The sequence below is a fragment of the Canis lupus genome, chromosome 9 (genome assembly GCF_011100685.1).
Source record: "Canis lupus familiaris isolate Mischka breed German Shepherd chromosome 9, alternate assembly UU_Cfam_GSD_1.0, whole genome shotgun sequence".
NCBI lineage: Eukaryota > Metazoa > Chordata > Mammalia > Carnivora > Canidae > Canis > Canis lupus.
In genome coordinates, this window is record NC_049230.1 from 11,041,863 (window position 1) to 11,062,477 (window position 20,615).

The following is a 20,615-nucleotide window of genomic DNA, read 5'->3' on the forward strand; positions in this document are numbered from 1 at the left end:
GCAGGAAGCAAAAACGCACAGAGGTGGGGAAACGTGCAGGACACCAGGACAGTCTAAGTGGACGGCCAGGTGGCATGAAGGACAACAGTTCTGGAAGGGCCCAGAAATCAGGACTCGACCGTGCAGGGCCACGTACGCAGGGCAAAACCATCCATGGCAGATAGACACGAAGAAGACGAAACTGTGGTTCAGAGTAGTTGAGAAATGTTAACCAAAGCCATAAAAATAATATGGGGCAGAAATTGGATTCCAACCTAAAGTGCTTTAGACTGCTGGTCTAGAATTCACCCCAAGTAAACCACCTTTGTCCTGACCCTTGGTTGGGGGGGGCGGGAAGTAGATGGCTCCATACAGATCCAGCAGCACTCAATAGCACACTGTGTTCTCCCGTCATTTTATGGAAGAACTGCATGTTCTGGAACCCACAAAGACCAGCCAAGCCTCCCTTCACTGCTGGAATGTGCTTGCCACCCCCGTCAGCTGACCAGAGTCCATGCCCCGCTGGAGGAGATGCTAACCTGCTCCCTGCCGGCTGAGGCCGAGGCCTCGGGGACCTCTCTGGCCCCTGGTACTCAAAGCCTGCCTGTTAGGGATTCTGCGGGGTGTGTGCCCAGGCGTGTGAGGGAAAGCACGAGAGCCCCAGAGGGAAACCAGCGTTACGCTTGCACTTGCACGTTCCAATCCCCAAAGGGTGTGATTCATCCCAAACGCGAGCTGAAAACCTTACTAATTTCACCTTCCTGTCCAAACTGCCTCCTTTTCCAGACTTCTGCCCCTTCTACATTCCGACGACAACCGACATCGTGTTTTCTGCAAAAAGAAAAGCAAGCTGACTGCCAACCATGGAGGGAAAGTTCTGGAAAGTGGTAGGTACACAGCTGCTTTGTTTTCTTTGTGTGTGTGTGTGTGTGTGTGTGTGTGTGTGTGTAATGCGTGATCACCGATTAAAATGGAATCTTGCTGCTGGCCTGGGCCCCTTCCTGACTCCTAGGAGGCTGGGGAGCTGGACGGCAGTTTGTCCTCCCCTCTCTATCGGAGTTAGGGCTGGGGACAAGGACGCCGAGGCCTCGGGTGACCTCCGCTGGGCCAGGGCGCCTGCGGGAGCTGCATCCAGTCCCCGGGAGGGCCTTGGAGATAGCCCCAGAGGCCAGGGGGGCCCGGCGCCCCGCTCAGCAGCCTGCTTTCCCCAAAGCAGCTCTCCCCAGAACAAAAAGCACCCTGTCAAGCACCATAAACAGTCAGGAAAACAGGCCTCCAGACAAAGCGAGACTATTCAGCGGCCCCCGAGCCACCTCTTGCACCCGTCGGGCTCGTTGACCCAACAGCTCACGCAGCGTCGGCTGCAAAACTCTGGAAGCAAAGAGCTGTCTGCAGAAGGAGGAAGGGAGCAAGACAAGGGGGCAGCCGCTGACGGCCCTCAGGCTTTCTGGTTCGCCGTGACCACGGGCTGCTGGCCCTGCTGGCGATGCAGGTAAGCGGAGGAACCGTGTCACTTGGGGAGCCGAGGGCACAACAGGGAGGCTGCCACCTGCCCCCGCTCCGGGAGCCTCAAGAGCCCCCTCCCCATCACTGCAAGAGCTGTGGTCCCGAGGGCCGCAGATCTGCTCCGAGTTACTCCGGGAGGCCAAAGAGTAAGGGATGCGCCAGTTCTGTTACTACGAAAAGGACTTTTCTTAGGACCAGTTGGGAAGGGTTTGACAACTGCACCAGGGAGGCCTTCCTCCTCCTTCTCTGGGCAGCCAGCCCTTCCAGGGGGCCCCCCCAAGCCCTCCAAGTCAAAGGCGAACTTGACCTGAGACTGTCTTCAGCCTATGCATCCCCCACCCCCCCCGGCCCTCTCACCTGTGGAGTTGTCGAGCTTTCTACGACTCCAGTGACTTCTCCATACAGAACCTCAGTCTGTCACCCCTTGGCTAGGCGTTGCGCTCTTTTCCTTACAGACACCCCATCTTTCAGGATTGCGTTTCTCCAACGTGTGGTCCCCTTCGTTGTCACAGATGCCCACTGGCCACATTAAAATCCAGACTTGTGGGGGCCCCTGGTGGCTCAGTGGTTGAGCATCTACTTTCAGCTCAGGTTGTGACCCCAGGGTCCTGGGATCGAGTCCTGCATCGGGCTCCCCGCAGGGAGCCTGCTTCTCCCTCTGCCTATGTCTCTGCCTCTGTCTGTGTCTCTCATGAAGAAATAAAACCTTAAAAAAAAAAAAAAACAACCTCCAAACTTGTGCTCCCCTTGCTCCCTCTACTTCCTCCGTCAGTACAACCTCCTCCATCAAGACACCCCCCCCAGGATGCCTGGTGATCTCCGGGTGCTGCTCACGGGGCCACAGTGCCTGAATCCCTCTGCATCCGCCCTCCTAGTGCTGCAACAGCTCCAACTGGAGGCACCCGTCCACCTTTCAAGATTCAGCTCCATCAAGATCCCTCCTCTGCTGAGTCTCCGCTTGCTCCCCACACACCCCATCTTTGATGCTCCCTCCGCAGCAATTGCACCCTCTCCCCTTCCCTGTGTACTTAGCAAATTGTTTTATTTCTGGGATGACAAGACTGACTGCCCCATGCTAAACCGCTAAACCATTAGCATCGTAAAGGCAAAGGGCCATGTCTGCTTCATTCTTCTCTTGCCAGAGCCTAATAATGTACCGCCTGGAATGTGTTTGCTTGCTGGATCTGTAAAAAAAAGAGAAGGAAAAAAAAGGGAAAGGAGGGAGACAGAAGGAGGGAGAAAAGTTTCTGTGCTTTTTTTTTTTTTTTTTTTTTTTTTTAAGAAGGATGTCCAGCATGGTGCATTCTTACTCTATGTCCTTTTGAGTACTTCCCTTTCCACTGAATGTTTAAAGGTTGAATTTACAGGTTCTTGAAGAGAAGATAATGGCTTATTTTGTTGCTCTGATTATGGGTTCATTCTATAAAACAAGGGAAAATTGTAGCCAAAAGCAACTACAGAATGCTACACAATGTAAGACTAATATTAGCAATGATTTATCTGAAGAAATTTGGTAATGTAATGAATCAGGAATTAAAATCACTAGCTTTGTGCTAAAAACAAATTTTTTTTTTTGCAGTAAACTTGAATTTGTCAAATGTGTTTTTAAGTATAAAAACCTTCAGTGACTGACTGCTTTCCTACCCCAGGGGTTGGCAAGTAAAGAGAGAGTAGGGTCCAACTTCTCCCTGGCTTAGAGGCTGACATTCATGCTCAGCTCTGCACACCAGCAAAGCAGGTTAAAACCATAATTCGTGATTTTTTTTTTTACAGGATTGCGAACCTCTAAGAGATTTTCTAAAGTACTCAAAAGGTCAGTGAATATGAAAATATAGAAGTCCCTAGTGATTTTTGTGAGAAGAGTTTCAGTGACGTATCGGAGGGAGAAGCCAGACAGCAAGAGATGAGCGGCCACGGGGACGATGGAGAAAACCAAGGCACTGGCAACACACTATGAACTTGAAAGGAGTGACGCAGGCAGAGAAGTGGGGCAATTACTAGAAAGGGAAACGCGGAGACACTGTGCATTTCTCAATGCGAGGTAAAGGACTCTTCCGATAGTGGGACGCGGGCCAGGGCCAGATCTGGGGACAGCAGGAGAACAACTCTGTTAACAGAAATGGGGAAACTAGAAAGGGCCACAGACATGGACCTCAATAGAGTTGACACTAACCGTGAGGACAGATCCACTAAGTCCAAAGCTTTGGGGGAAATCAGAGACGATGAAATAGTTAAGAAATTCCCTAGGATGTGGTTCTCAGATTTCAGGGTGATAGAAATGTCCCGGGGTATTTGTTTAAAAGGCAGTGGCCCAACCTGCCTGGCATTCTGGTTCAATAGGTCTAGGGCAGATCCTATGATTGTGCATTTAAGGAAAGAAAGGAGGAAGGAAGGAAGGAAGGAAGGAAGGAAGGAAGGAAGGAAGTCAGTTATTTGGGAGGGGAAGAGAGAGGGAGAGAAGGAGGAAGAGAGCTCCAATTTTTTGTATAAGAACCCCCCAAATTGAGGGTGAATGTGTTACAGATACTAATGGGCCATAGGGTGACATGAGCCTAGGGCAACACTTCTCAAGCTTAACTTGCCTACCAATCTTCTGGGGATGTTGGTAGAACACAGATTTGGTGCAGCAGATCTGTGGTAAGATGGAAGATCCTGCCATTTCTAGTGAGCTCTCTGATGATGCCAGGCTGCTGGGGTGCAGGTCCAGGGACCATACTTGAAATTGCAAGACCCGGGATCCCTGGGTGGCGCAGCGGTTTGGCGCCTGCCTTTGGCCCAGGGTGCGATCCTGGAGACCCGGGATCGAGTCCCACGTCGGGCTCCCGGTGCATGGAGCCTGCTTCTCCCTCTGCCTGTGTCTCTGCCTCTCTCTCTCTCTCTCTCTGTGACTATCATAAATAAAAAAAAAATTTAAAAAAAATTAAAAAAAAAAAAAGAAATTGCAAGACCCCAGCAAAGGATGGATACACTTTAAAAGAGAGGATTCTCCTATGAAAATCCTGAGTTGGGTTCCTTCATTTATTTAAGCATTCATGCAGAACACCTACTGCAAGCCAAACATTTTCCAGATAAATACTACCCAACATGGGCGGGGGGGGGGGGGGGGGGGGGATAAACACGTCAATGGGGTAAGACAGGAAAAACCCTATATTAGTGCTCAGTAATAGGAGCCCTTCCTTAAATGTTTGTTGTCCTGCACAAAGGTAATCAGAGGCTGAGTAGGGAGTCATAACCTCACGCTCTAAGTCCCCAAGCTGCAGACTTCAACGGAAGAAGCCACCATGACAGAAAGGTACCAAGGTCTCTCACAAGGAAAAGAACATTTGAACCAGGTCCAAAAGGACAGGTGTATATATCCAGGCAGAGAAAGGAAAAGGAGGATGTTGTAAAAGGAGAATGGGAGGAGCAGCATGTGCAGGGGTGTGGATTGTGAAAGGGTTCCATGTGGGTGGCCCATAAAGCAGGTCAGGCAGGGCTTCCAAGCTAAGAAGCTGGCTTTTATTGTGGTGGCCAAGAGGAAGCTGCAGGAGCCACCTTGAAGCAGGAGAATGATGATAGATGTTTTGTAGGAAGATACTTGGCAGCAGCATAGGAGACGTATTTGAAGTGACTGGTGATAAAATACACAGGGGCAAGGTGAGTCAGAGTGCCCATAACAAGCAGTGAGCTAAGATGAAGAGAGAAGGCCAGGCAGGAGAGACATCTCTGGTAGAAAGAGCAGGATTTAATGGTAAGGAACCATGGGGAAAAATAGTTTGGGTAAAAAAAAAAAAAAAAATAGTTTGGGTATTACCCGAGACTCCTAGATCTCATTGAGAAAAACCATTGGTCCAACCAAGCAGATCTCTATAAACATGGAAAGCAACTCCTCACACTCAAATTACCAATCTCTACCTTAGGAAAGTCCTAGATGTGTAGGGCACAGCTGACCAAACCTTAATGGGCTTAAAGATCAGATGATCACAACAGATAAAGTTAATTCAAGCCAATTTCTAGAATCAATGTTTTTCAAGGTTTAAGGCAGAAAGTTGCCTTAGTCTAAAATAATAAGGTTCAACATAAATGCTAGGCCATCCCTAACCAAGCTCCTCCCCTGTAAAAGAACAGAGGAGACATCTCAAAAGCCAGGTACTATTTTCCCCATAAAGAGATCTAAAGTATAGGTATTCCCCCAGGCGAAGCCAGAGGCAGGTTCCAAGAAGGTCCACTAAATAGGGTGACTAACTCATTCCGGTTTGCCCCGGACATTCCGGGTTTTAAAAGTGGAAGTCCAGGATCCCAGGAACCCACTCACTCCCAGGCAGAGGGTCTGTAGGGTTGGTCATCCTCTAACTAACAAAGATCTCAATAATACCTTTTCTAGTCCATGTTAGGGAAAGAAGAACAAAGGAACCGTTAGGGTAGGAATTTCCAGGTACATTGTATAAATATTCATTTAACTTTCCCAATATTCCCAGGAGACCCATTTTACAGATAGGTAAACTGAGAATCAGGCAGCTAAATGATTTATGAGGCTAACTAACAGCTAGTCAAAAGGGAAAGCCTTCAAGAATCCCATAATACATCTCACCTTGAGTATGGAACCTTGTAATCCTCAAGTGAATGTTTGGTAAGCAAAACAGTTCAGCAGTCCCAAAAGGAAATTTGAGGCAGGCCAAGAGTTAGAAGTCCATTTAGCAAACTCCACGCCTCTAGTTTGCTGCATCCCAAGATCAAAGAGTCTACCATCATACTAAGATAATTAAGGGTTCTCTCTCTTTACGTATATTTCACTTGGGGCGACAAATATGTGTCCATATAACTGATTACTACTGTTATCAAAATATATTTTTTTATCATTAACAGCAATTTCAAACACTGGAATCTTCCCGACCTCAACCCCATCATTTTCTGTGGTGACACTATCCCTTAACTGCTCTTCTAGAAATCTAAAATCTTAAGTGTGAAATATACATATCCAAATATAATTTTAGTAAGAATAACATTGCCATGATGAAGATGCTTTGAGTCAAAAAAAAAAAAAAGGATGCTTTGGGTCCTTTGATCAGTAAGTACACGTTTATACACTCATATTTATGAAACAGGCAATAGGGACATCAAGTACTCTCTACATACACATGAGTTTTCCCACATTTCCCAGCCCCCTTTGCAGTTAGTCTGGCCAATGGGACGTGTGTCGATGTGACAGGTGCCCCTCTGGTCTAGGGGCTGGTGAAAAGCCCATGTTAGAATCCTTGGTTCTCCCATCTGCCATCAAAATCCACATGTTCTGGATGGCATTGCTGAAGGATGATAGTCTGAGCTTCATCCAACTTTATAGGATATAAAATCAGTGAAATAGCACTTTTTGTTAAGTCACTGAGATACATGAGTTACTTGGTTATCCCGGGACAATTTATCCTAGCTACATTCCATTTTCTCTCTCTCTCTTTTTTCTCAATTATGGAATTCCTTATATGGGTGTTAAGAGAAAAACATCTAAAACTTAAGATAAGGCGAGAAGGTCAACAGCATATCTTTCCATGACATATTACAGTAATGGCTCTCAAAAGTGTGTCACCTAAATCACCAGGTTCAGCGGCATCTCCTGAGATCCTTGTTAGACCTGACAGGAGGTCCCCTTCACAGAGCAGCACAGAATGAGAAACTGAGGCTGAGGCCAGCAATGGCTTCCACAAGCCCTCCAGGTGATTCTAATGCAGGTTTACATGTGGGAACCATCATTCCAGAGCACTAATTGTCTCACCTGCTATTGTCATTTGTATCTATATCTTAGATATACCTAATAACTCCAACAGTTTATCTATAGCCCTCAAGTATACTAACCAGTTTTGTATTCAAACTAGCATTCTTATACCAATGCTTTTGCTCCAGTGTCTATAAATCCTCAGTCTCTTGATTTCTCCCATGAACCAGCTTTGCTGTCCTCATTAACAAGTCATAAAAATACTGCATATATGTTCACTATATATTTTTCACAATTTAGAAATTATACTTTGACAATGGCAGCTTGGATAATCAATGTGAAATCTTCTAGAACTCCAGAGATGAATAAAGCTTGAAAAGGACAAAAGAAAAACGTGTAAAAATGGCATTTGGAGATTCTGCTTGAACCCTGTCTACTTAACCACCACAGAATCTGTTGAAGGATCAACTAGCTTTCGGAGGTTACATTTTTACCTGGATATATCTCACAAAAAAATGGAAACAAGTCAGAGTCATGCAAATATGAGAAGGCTGCCCAAGAATACAAGGACTCAAAGAGGTAATTAGTAAGAGGAGGGGGCAACACCATCTCCGCACAATTAACATTGGGGCTGGGTAATTTTCTACAGTCAGGGGTTGTCCTGTGCTTTGTATAATGTTTGGTAGCATTCCTGACTTCTACCTGCTAGATCCTCGTAGCAACCCCACCCTACTTGTGACAACAAAGAAATGTCCTTAAACATTGCCTGATATACTCTAGGGAGTGACAGCACTCAGTTGAGACTTACTGGGTGAGAGGCAAATTCAAAGGTCAAAAAAAGTCCTTTTGACACTGCAATGATACATCCTATTGCATTTCTATAATGCAATAATCCAATTATGACACACCTTTTCATAGCTCTCATTTTCTGACTCATGCACTCTAACTTCTAGACACCATGGACAAGACTCTAAACTGTGTCAGGAAAGAGAAAGGTGTGGGAGAAGAGAATATGTAATTTAAAAACGTTAGAAAGGAAGGGATGGGATAAACAAGAGTTTAAAAAGAGCAGAAGGTCAAGGATCAGCAACTGGTGTTATGATGTGTTATAACACAACTTCATCAAGTCTCTTCTTCTGGAAGAATAGGAAGAAAGCAGTAAGGCTGTGGAAGGGATAATAACACTCAACCAATATTCCATTTGCTCCCCCATGGTTTCCAGCCTTCCTTCCAGTTGTGTTGGCCCACATGATCAGTTCTGGCCAGGGCAATAGGTCACTTTCACGATGAGCAGCAGGAAACCCAAGAGCTATTCTCTAGACTCCTTCTTTTCCTTGTCTTCTTGGAGACTGAGGAGGTCATGTGATCCAGATGGTGCAAATACTCAACAGTGGAGCCCTCATTCGGGTGGGTCTCTGCATCACCAAGTGGAGTAGAATTCCCTGCCAATTCACTTGAGACACATAGTATGAGCAAGGAATCACATTTTTCTTGTGTTAAGCCACTGAGATTGGGGATTATTTGTTACCGAGTTTACCCTGACTACCATAATGAGAATAACCCCACTCCAATTAAAATTCTACTAAGGTCCTGAGAATTCATATCTCAATTTTGCTTCATCAAAATGTCCATTGCCAAATTACTATGAAATTTATACAAATAGACCACATATGGAACTTAGAGTTGGCTGTCCATCCAATTTGCTAACAAAATCACAGTTTAGCTAAAATAAAAAAATGGGTGGCAACGTGGGCAGGGTTGGTGGACCTCTCCACCAGCCTCAAGAGATGAAACACAACTAGTTATGCCAGGGTCCATGGCCTGGCAAACACCCCTAGATCTAACAATAGTTTTTACATTTTCACAGGGTTAAGGAAAAGATGAATATGGAGCAGAGACCATATATGGCCTACAAGGCCCCAGATACTCACAATCAAGAGACTCTTTACAGAAAAAGTTTGCTAACCCCTAGTCTATGCTAACCACAGCAACCCTTCTGCCAGTCTAGTTTTGAGGGTGAACAAGTAACAGCTTTTGGCTCCAGGTTTGAAATCTGAGAGGAAGTCTGCTGGGACCTACTGGAAAGCTTTTCCTTCCTGATTAATATAATAATAATAGGACCCGGGGGGAAAATGCCCCCTTGTCTTCCTGCCTTTTGATGTCGCCATGTTGCATCATAATAGCCATCCTTTGACCAGAAAGAAAAAGTCAAGAGAATCAAGACTCAAAGGGATATCATTTAAAGCCAGAGCATGGTGAAATGACTGAATCGGCCAACCCTGGGATGGTACATTTGCAATATCTTCATAGAGGGGGTAAGAAGCTCCTATTGTTGCAAGCATGGTCGTTGGGCATTCCATTACTCATGGAGGACAGAATCCTATTCTCCTTCCATCACCCCTCAATAAATGAAGCAACTCTTACATCTCCAGTACAGTGGAAGCTGAGAAGCTACAGTAGTCCTGAGACACTTGGCTACCAGCTGGGAAACCCCTCAGAACATTGTAGGCTACTCCCCACTCTCCCTCCAAAATACCATGATCCTCTAACTCTCACTTCAGAAAGAAAGCACTAAATCCTTGATACCCAGGCTGGAATATTAAATGCCTGAGCAATTCCAGGGTCACAAGATTAGAATCTTCCATTTGTAAAATGGAAGATGAAAACAAAAACATGATTGTTGTGGGGGGAAAAAATGCTCTTGGATTCCTCAAAAATGTCACTACTCACAAAATAAAATTATCCCTGTATCTATATTTTCAAATGAATTTTGACCTATCTTGATAAAAGTTCCTTGAATGTGCCCTTTGAATTCCCTACATCTCACAACATTAAACAAAACAAAACAAAACAAAACAAAAAAAAATCACCTTTCACTTAATCGATTAGGCCCTTTAAGAAACACCATCAGATTGTGTATGCACTCATGATGATGTTAGAAAGTTATTCCCTCTGGACACAGAACACATATCCTGATCATTTCCTCAGGTAAGAATGGCTTTGGTGGATAATGACTTAATCATTGGAACTTGAAAGCTTTCATCAGGTTCAAAGGCTGCCACCAAACTCGCTGATGGAGAAAGTGCCTCTGGCTAGAAATAGGCATATCAGCCAAGTCACATTAGATTCCTGATATTTCTTTTATTGTTGATACCAAACCACAACAAAGAAGTTTCCACTGTGTCACTAGTACGTTTGTCTGAATATAACCCTTGAAATCTGAAGAATCCAATTTTCATAGTTCAAACCTGCAGGCCAGAAACCGTTACCCCTATACAGGTTACATTTCCCTCTGCATCTAAAGCAAGTGTTGAGGACAATTTTTTTTTTTTCCTTTAAATCCAAGGCTGTGGTTCTGAACCTTGGCTGCACATCTGAGTCCCCAGGGAGCTTTAAAATATAATGATGCCTGGCCCTAACCCTAGAGTTCTGATGAATTGTTCCAAATACAGCCTGGGCAATGGAAACACTAAAAGTCCCCCCAGGTGATCTGAATATACAGTCAAGGTTGAGAATCACTGACCCAAGGTCAATGGTAATATCGAAGAAAACATAAATAAAGAGCTCCACCAACAGAAAAAAATAACTAAATTGCATTTGCAAACAGCCAAGAGAAGAGAGTAGCAAAGTTTCCTCCCACTATTTAACATTTCCTCCCCAAACCAGAAAATCAGTTATTATAAATCAAACTATTATATGATCAATTATTGCAAATGATTTCATTAATAACAACTTATTAAATATAAAAATTATATGCATATCATTAAAGAAAGGAGAAAGATGGCCAAGAGTAAGAGACCAAGATTAGGGAAAGAAAATAAATGTGTTTGGCCCCTTAGTCATAAATCTTAATTGCACCTCTGCCCTCATATCCATACCTTCCTTAAATAGCATAGCAAAATCTTTTTTTTTTTAAGTGCACGGGCTCAAGACTATAAGCTGAGGTCAGCAAATTAGTGCCCACTGGCCAAATCTGGCCTTGCCACCCGTTCTGGTAAATAAAGTTTTACTGGATACAGGTCGTTCATTGATTTCCATATCATCTGCCTGCTTTCACACTAGGGCAGAGGGGCAAGAGACCATCTGGCCCATAAAACCGAATATCTGCCCCCTTTCCAAAAAAGTTTTCAACCACTGCTCTAGTCTATCAGCTGGTATCCTAGTACCAGGCATAAATATATCTCCCTTTCATGCTTCTCCCACTAATGCCCATGCCGGAGCTCTGCACGTCTGCTCCCTGCCAACGCCACAGCTCGGCCTGCTTGCCCCCCCGCCCCGCCCCCGAAGGGCACCTGCCGTACCTCCCAGTCACCCTGCTCCCTCCAACCTGCTCGGAGTCCTTCTTCACCTCTGACCAGGATGTCTCAGTGCACCCGGCAGACGGTCACCCTGTGCACTAACCAGCTTTCAGCCAAAAAAATAAAAATAAATAAAAATAAAAGGGCACCAAGGCTCTCGCCACCTTACTGCAACTGAACGTGCTCCCCGTTAAGAAGCAAACAAAGATGCTTGACATAGTGCTTCTCCACGAGCTGAGTTCCAACCTCCCTAATCAACTTCTGGTTTCTGCCTAATTAAATTTAATGTTCTTCCTCTGCTCGACTACTTTGCTAAAACCTAAGCAATGTGTCTGAACAGCATCCCCTACCACTGTTTTGCAAAACTTTTAATGATGCCAGCAAAAACCAGAGGTGATGCGAAGAGCCCCCTTATTATATGTGCTTGCTTGTACAATCCCCCCAACCCTGGGGTCCTGGGATCAAGCCCCTTATTATATGTGCTTGCTTGTACCTCTGTGTTTTTCAACACAGAATGAAGCTCTGGTTTACTTTCCTCTTTTGGAAGGAAGATGGAAGGGAAACACGTGCGAACCTACTGCTACCTAGAATTAAAACTTGCATAGGAGACAAGCAAGGGCTTTAGTGACTCGATGATATGCATTTGCTGGTAAGATCAAATTTCTTCTCTTCTCTGTAAAATACCGTCTCCACTTCAGCAATCTGGTGCTGCGTTAGGGACTCAATACGCAGATGCCCAGGGAAGGGGCAGAGAAAAATCTCTCCCGTTTCTGTCCTTATTCCAAATATCATTCCTTTCTTCTTAATATTATATCAACCTTGACACTCCCAATGTGAGGGGGCTGGTGACTCTGCTATGGAGGCTGTTCTGTGCTTCATAGGGTGTTTGGTGGCCTCTCTGACCTCTACCCACTAGATGCCAGTAGCACACACACAGACACACAATCCCTGCCAGTTATGACAACAAAAATGTTTCCAGACACAGCCAAAGGTACCCGGGTGGGGGGCAGCCGTGGCACTTAGTGGAGAAGGACTACTACAGGAGGGGAGCTAGCCCCACAGACCCCACCTTCCCACACTTTAGCCCCTCCCTATTGCTACCTCCTTAGTTTATGCCTTCATCATCTCTCTTTCTCTCTCTCTCTTTTTTTTTTTAAGATTTTATATATTTATTTATTTCACAGAGAGAGAGTGCACAAGTAGGCAGAGTGGCAGGCAGAGGGAGAGGGAGAAACAGGCTCCCCACTAAGCAAGGAGCCCAATCCAGAGCTCAATCCTAGGACCCTGGGATCATGACCTGAGCCGAAGGCAGACACTTAACCAACTGAGCCACCCAAGTGCCCCCTATGCCTTCATTATCTTTTTTTTTATTTATTTTATTTATTTATTCATGAGAGACACGCAGAGAGAGGCAGAGACAGAGACAGAGGGAGAAGCAGGCTCCCTATTGGGGACCTAATGCGGGACTTGATCCCAGGACCGCAGGATCATGTCCTGAGCTGAAGGCAGACTCTCAACCACTGAGTCACCCAGGCGTCCCTGTCACCTTGAACCTGGAATGCTTTAATACCCTCCCAACTGGTTTTCTTGCCCTCCACCTCCCCCAGAGCTCGTGTATCCTCCAAACAGACACCAAATCACCTTCAGGCTCCACTACTTGCTGAGCCTTCTCCACAAAGTGCTCTCAGATGAACAGAGCCACTTCACCATGGTTATGCCCCCCTCCACAGGGACAGCCTCTATCCTGACGCACGCACACACACACACACACACACACACACCCAGATGCCTCTGGGTTGGTTCTCTCTGATGGGCCATTCCAGCTCCAAAGCACCCCTATGGGATGGGCCTTACAACTGCTTCACTACTTAACTGTGCCTTCTGCCCAGGCCCATTTTCTTTTGCTTGCCTTCAAGTGCTAGTTGCAATAATGCTACCCAGTAAATCTCCAGCATGCAAAGCTCCCTCTCTGGATCTGCTTCCTGAGGGACAGGACCAAAGACACAGAGTTATCTTCCTAAATTACAAATCTGACCATGTGGCTTCCCTGCCAGCCATCCTGCACTGGCTCCCCACCACCTACACTGAGGAATCTTAAAGAATAGTTACCAGGGCACCTGGCTGGCTCAGTGGTTGAGATCAATTATTACAAATGATTTCATTAATCATTTGAGCATCTGACTCTTGGTTTCAGCTCAGGTCATGATTTCAGGGTCCTAGGATGGAGCCCCGCATTAGGCTCCATCCATGCTCAACCGGGGAGTCTACTTGTACCTCTCCTTCTCCCTCCCCCAATCTGTCTCTCTCCCTCTCTCATATAAATAAATAAAATCTTTAAAAAATCTTTAAAAAAAAAAGAATAATTATCAGAGTGACATACAAGGGCATCTCCATCACTACAGTATGGTAAAACAGCTCTTTGCAGGACGAGCCCTGATATGTGGGTATTTGCTGATTTCCATGGTGTAAATATTTCCACCACTATCCATTTCAAGCTACCACCAGTTTAACGACCAGCTTACAAAATTACTGGCTATTTAATAGATGGCTGTTATGAACCAGACAGGAGCCAGCTCCAGCATGCTACTGATAACCCCTGACCATTGTTCCCTTTCACTCATACTTCATTTCAGCCATGACAAATTCTTGCAGTTCTCAGACCACCAGGATGCTTTGAGGTCCTGTGCCCTTACTCATGGTGCTTTCTCTGTCTAGAATATGCTTCCTTTCTCTCTGACTCATGCAAACCTACTCAATGTTCTGGATTCAGCTCAAATAAATTTCTTCCATAAACATTTTCAAGGTTTACCCCACCCCATCCCATTTTACTCAAAGGTTGAATAGAACCCTCTTGCTTTTGTGTCCACAAGTACCAAAAATACTTTCCCATCATAGTGTTCTTATTATATCTGTGTGTTTAGGTATACATGTGTGTGTTTACAAAACTGTACTGTCCAGACTGTAACTCTTCTGAGGGTAGGATCTCATTTATATTTTCCTGGCACATAAGATGCTTGCAAAATATGTTTTTTGAATAAACTAAAATCTGGCTTCACTTCCTGGTTCAACTGTATCATTAAACACAGATCTTAAAGGAGACATCTTAAGGAAAAAATACTCTATTACCCAAATTTAAAGAGTGGGTTTGATCCCTGGTTCCCTATCTCCAGAATGTTACAGAGAGGCAAAGCTTGGGCAAAGGCTGGGCCTGAGCATGACCTCTAAGGCTTCATCTCAAGCCCAGTAGTCTCTGAATGGAACAGAAAGGCACTGGAAACTAGAGCAATCTTTGTAGGCCCAGGGAGATGGCCCAGGTGGACTGAGTGGATACCCCCTGACCAGGCAGCGTGGACATCAACCTTCTCAAAAGCTATGGCCTCAGACTAGGAGTTGCCACCAGGTTCTCACTGTGCTTGAGATTTAAACCAATCTTCACACACTCATTCTTTGCCTACTACTTGAGAAATACTACATCCTTAAAAGAAGAATAGAAGGGGTACCTGAGCAGCTCAGTCAGTTAAACATCACCCTTCAGCTCAGGTCATGATCCTGGGGTCCTGGGATCAAGCCCCAAGTTGGGCCCCCTGTTCAAGCAAGGAATCTGCTCCTCCTCTCCCTCTGCCCCTCCCCTGGCTGCTGCTCCTGCTCTCACTTGCTCTCTCTGTCTTTTTCTTTCTCAAATAAATAAATAAAATTTTTTAAAAAAGAAAAAAGAACAGGGGATGCCTGGGTGGCTCAGCGGCTTGGTGCCTGCCTTTGACCCGGGATCGAGTCCCACATCGGGCTCCCTACATGGAACCTGCTTCTCTCTCTCTGCCTCTCTCTCTGCCTGTGTCTCTGCCTCTCTCTCTCTCTGTATCTCTCATTAATAAATAAATAAAAATTTTTTTAAAAATAAAAATAAAAAAGAACAGAAATGATAATCAGCCACTCAGAGGAGTTTGAGGAATAATACTCAGTTTTGCTTTTAGGTCAAAAACAAAAGTACTCCCCCCTCCAAAAAAAAAACACAAAAACAGAAACATAAAAACAAAGAAGAATAATGCAAAGTCATTCAGCACCTGCTTGCTGTATATCAGCTCTGTTCTCAAGGCTTTGTATATATTCACTATATATGTGTGGTTTATATACTACATTATACATATATAAAGTTAGGTATATACATAGTTATGCACGCCATATATTATACATATATAAAGTTAGGTATATAGTTATACATACTATATATTATACATATATAAACTTATGTATATAAAGTTATGCATACTATATGTCATACATCTATAAAGTTATATATGCACATATGTAAAGTTATGTATATTATGTATATATAAAGTATATTATGTATATATAATTTTATATGTAGTGTTATGGCATATGTTATTATGTTATAGTAGCTTGTTATATAAAACAAATATGAAAAAAAATAAATACAAGTGGGTATGCTATACATTAAAATAATATATAATAACACAATAAAGGTAATAATGTGGTATCTACAAATATAACTCTGGGGTGTGCACATAATATAATGATATATTTAATGTATGTTATATATCATAACACATACAATATATATTGTGATATATAATATTGTGTTATAATACAACAAGTATTGCCCCCATTTTACAGAGTAAGAAACAAGGAGGTTAAGTAATTTGCCTAAAGCTACACAGCTAATATGGGGAAGAGCCAGGATTTGAACTCAGGTCGCCGGACTCCACAATCCTTGTTCTTGATCATGGGAAGAGGAGGAAAAAACAGTCTCCCTTATAATTTTTCACCACTGTCATCAAAGGATTGGCAATGGCCCTTTCAAAGCCTGTAAGCTGGGAGGGCTGGTCCCCGCCCTCGACCTTGGCAAGGGGTGCATGCAGATCACCTGCAACCGTGCCACCCAGCCAGCCCTACCGCACCTACTACCACCTCGGGTGTCAAGGGACGCCTGCTTTGAGCAACTTCCCCATGTGGAAAAGCCACAAACCCCAATGACAGAAGAAACCAGAGGCAAAGAAAAAAAAAAAAGGAAAGGAAGCACCTCCACGGCCAGCAATGAAAACAAACGCTCTGAGCAAGGCTGCAGCGAGCCAAGAGGAGACGCACCACCAGGAGGACATCCGGCCCACGAACAGTCTGTCCACTGACCAGAAGGAAGGAGCCCTCTGGTTACCTGGGGCGGCTAAAGAAGCAAACCACAGGGGCCCGGAGCAAAGATGTGGCTGAAGAGAAAAGCAAAAGCAAAAGATAATGGCAAATGAAAAGAGTGAAAAGAGCCTTGGCCGCAGTGGTGGCCGCAGCTGGGAGTGGGGCCAGGATGGTGACACTGCCTGTGGCAAGGCCCCAGGCCAGCAAAGGGGGGGGGGGGTGGACACTACCCAGGAGTCACCCACCAGGGCTGCGAACACAGACCTTAGCAACCCCTCGTGGGCTTTCCACGCACGTGCTCGTGCTTCTGAATAAAAACATTGACCGGGGCGCCTGGGTGGCTCAGCGGTTGAGCGTCTGCCTTTGGCTCAGGGCGTGATCCCGGGGTCCTGGGATCGAATCCCGCATCCCGCATCCGGCTTCCGCAGAGAGTCTGCTTCTCCCTCTGCCTGCGTCTCTGCCTCTCTCTGTGTGTCTCTCATGAATAAATAAATAAAATCTTAAAAAAAAATAAAAAGTTAGACTCCATTTAAATGAAAAGAATAAAAGACAGTGCCTTGGGGAAAGACTCTATGGAAAACAGGGTTCTATTAGGACTCAGTGCTCAGAGGGCCCAACTTCAGTTTAAAGAAAAAAAAAAAAAAACCTCTGAGAACATTTCTCTACCGAGCTAGATAACTGGGCCTTTGCTTGATTTTACAGTGGGGTAAGGAGTCCTGAGACAGAAATTAGAAACAGCCAGACAAATCAGAGGTACGCTGTAACAGTATTTAGGGTGAGTTCCTGGTGGCTGACAGAAAGAACAGGCACTTAAAGATGCCTCCCTGCTGTGGTCCCAGGCTGATGGGGTTCCCTCCCTTCATCCCTGCGCTGAGTCCTCCCTCTGCTGTGTTCCAGACGCAGTCTCTCAATTTCAGGTTAAAAGGGCCCTGTGTGCCAAATGACCTCAACAGTCTGGCCGAGCTGCACTTCCCTGGACTCGGTCCAGGCTCTTGCTCGGCTCCCTGGCTTGGGCCTGTGCTGGGATACGAGACCCTCTGCCTCCGGCTCTCTCTTGCTAGTAACTGATTCATTGATTCATGAACTGATTAACTCTTCATTCATTCATTCATTCATTCATTCACTGACCTTCCGCTGCATGAGCCCCTCCCCACCCCTGCCTGGCCTCTGCTAAGGCTCACCCCTCTGAAGGCCACTCACACCCTTCCTTCCTTCGTATCCTCCCTCTTCTCACCCCTACCTGTTAACCAAACTGCCTTTTGTGTTCATTGCAAATTCCACTTCCCAAACCTGCCTTTGCTTAGGACTCATTTGTAGGTTGGAAGGGAAGATTACAATAAAACATGAAGTTCTAGGGGCGCCTGGGTGGCTCAGAGGGTTGAACATCTGCCTTCGGCTCAGGTCATGATCCCGGGGTCCTGGGATCCCGTCCTGCACTGGGCTCCACGCAGGAAGCCTGCTTCTCCCTCTGCCTATGTCTCTGCCTCTCTCTATCTCTCATGAATAAGTAAATAAAATCTTAAAAAAAAAACACAACACACGAAGTTCTAGAAATCATGCACATCATCAAATCTGCTAAAGGTATCACATTCAATGACCACCAGAGCAGAATTGACTGAGCCAGGGAAGTCCAGCAACTGTGTGTTCAAACACCCATTCCCCAATAAGCTCCAAACACAGCCACCTTGTAAAAGGGTTGGGAGGCCCTAAGGTGGGCATTACAGGCAGTACTGAAATGCTGCCTGAAAGGTCGTGGGCAAGAAAAGGCCAGTAAACTGAGTGGCTCCGGAGCACCCCGGCTGTTTGTATCCCCAGCCCACTCTTCACTAGCTCTGTCCCCTCAAGGACAATTACTCAGCATCCCCCCCCCCAACCTCTTGCACTTTATTTCCTCACCTGCAAAAGACAGAAAACACCTCCCTAAAAGGTTAGCAGTGAAGGAGTGTTAAGCTAACAGACACAAAAGGTCTGGCACATAGCAAAGACCTTCAAACACTGGTGGAGAAACTGAGGTACAGAGAGTAACTTGGCTCAGCCACTCCTGCTCCTACTGATTTAGCCCCGCGTAACACGATTCTAAATCCCGCAATTCAATCTCTGAGTACTTAGAATCATTTAGGCCTCCCCGTGCGTCACTCCAAAAACTTGTTGACTAACGTAAATCCAAGCTGTATCCTTGTACCCTGTTTTCATTCCCTAGGAGAAGCCTGGAGTTTTGCTGCCCAACAGTCAACTGTCAATTACGGGCCTGATTATGTAAACCTGATATTCTTAGACAAAGGGATGGATCTGCCCTCCCCTATCCCAGTTTCCATTAATCACCAGAAGAGAGTACAGCAACCAACACAGCCAGCACCAAAGGAAGCAGCAGCTGGTAAGACAACATGCTACATACCCAAAATACCTTTGTTGCAGGGTAAAAAATAAACAAAGTCTCTTTCTCGCTCTAAACCCTTAACTCCTTAGGTGTGAAGGTACCCAGCCGATCTCCTCTGCAGCCTGACACCCAGAGTCCAGAGGACTGAAACAACTTTGAAGTAAAGTTGAGATGGATACACTGAAAACTGAAGTTGATAGCATAAGTACCCCAAAATAAGGAAGAGAGACCTTTGTGAGGTTTACGTTTTTCATGCAACAAGTCTCTCATCCAAATCACCACCCTGAGAAACAAAGCAACTGTGTGTGTCCTAGCGACCCAATCATTATGCATAAAAATCAAGAGTTCTTTTATGAACTCTTGGTGGAGCTCAGGCATTTACAGACAATTCATTTGTTACCCCAAGAAAGGGGGGTTCATACAGGGAAATGCCTGTGGTAGGGGGAGAATCCTAAAGAGCAATGAATGGAAGGACCAGGTCCCAGCCTTGGGTTTACCAAAAAGGAGATTGTTGAGTGTCTAAATGAAGGTGGTAGTTTTGGGGGTTTGCCTTTCAGTGAAAGGAGAAAAGTACTTGGTTTACTCCATCGAGTTTTTAGTAAGGATAAAACAAACGTTCATCTATGATTTTTATCTTTGATTCCTAAAAACTGTGCACCCCTCAAAGCAATGTCATGCACACAGAAAACGTCGCTTTTGTTAAATGAGCTAGAATTAGCTCACTGACAGGCCTAGTGAAGGCTGAGCCAGCCCTTTTGCTTTTGAGGTCAGTAAGTAATCTAAGACTCGAGAGTTTTCTCTCCACTGCTTAACTTCCCTCGAGTCGAGTTTCCTTCCTCTATCTCAGAGAGTTGGTAAAATCTTTTCCTGATGCAAAGGCACTTTGATTTTCCCATAAATCCCCAGCTAAAGAAAGTTGGTGGCATGCACACAATGGCCAGCTTAGAGACTGCAGTGGACATTTGTCATACGTTTGGCATCTGAGCCCCCTTCCTATGTTTGGAGTCCTCCACATCATGAGGCAAAGACAGCCACCCATTACAGAAGCCAGGATACTCATTTTTCCAGCATCCTCTGTACTAGAACATAAGCCCAGGGTGATCACAGCAGACTTGGAATCAGCCCCTCGTGATGTAGACTGGCAGGGACAGCACATGATCCAATCCAGCACTTGACAATGGTAGTGGCAGCTCCATCCAGTTTGGGGAAGCTTTGTTGGCAGCAGTTCTGATGACAACCACACCCCCTGTCCAGTAGCAGTGGTGCACGCTGTGTATCTGTACCCCTGGTGGGAGCAGTAGTGTCTGCACCAGCCCCCTTTGGTGTATTTTGGGGTTTTGTTCCAGCTCTGTTGACTCTGATTCTAATTCTCTGTGCCTGTGGGACTTTCACGAGCCATCCTAAGTTCTTTCAATGGATTCTTTTCCTGCCAAGATCACCAAGAATCAATTTCTGTACATATATTTTTTAAAGTTTTTTTTTTTTTTTTTAATTTATGAGAGAGAGTGAAAGAGAAAGCACATGAGCAGGGGGAGGAGCAGAGGGAGAGGGAGAAACAAGCTGCCAGCTGAGCAAGGAACTCAACTGGGAGCTTGATCCCAGGACCCTGGGATGACAACCCAAG

At 45.3% G+C, this 20,615-nt stretch overlaps 1 protein-coding gene and 1 non-coding gene across 7 annotated transcripts in view; one reads left to right on the forward strand and one right to left on the reverse strand.

The window, feature by feature from the left end:
- MAP2K6 (mitogen-activated protein kinase kinase 6) overlaps nt 1–20,615 on the reverse strand; it is a 121,712-nt gene that overhangs the window by 76,601 nt on the left and 24,496 nt on the right. The window lies entirely within an intron of this gene.
- LOC106559254 lies at nt 422–19,465 on the forward strand. 5 transcript variants are annotated; one of them, XR_005364272.1, is made up of 7 exons: nt 491–866; nt 3,259–3,526; nt 7,523–7,750; nt 9,039–9,486; nt 11,983–12,118; nt 18,815–18,988; nt 19,081–19,465. It is a non-coding gene; the product is annotated as an uncharacterized LOC106559254 (transcript). The 5 variants fall into 5 exon arrangements; XR_005364273.1 differs by lacking the exons at nt 18,815–18,988; nt 19,081–19,465 and adding an exon at nt 16,102–17,022 and having other exon boundaries at nt 493–866; XR_005364274.1 differs by lacking the exons at nt 11,983–12,118; nt 18,815–18,988; nt 19,081–19,465 and having other exon boundaries at nt 422–568; nt 766–866; nt 9,039–9,935.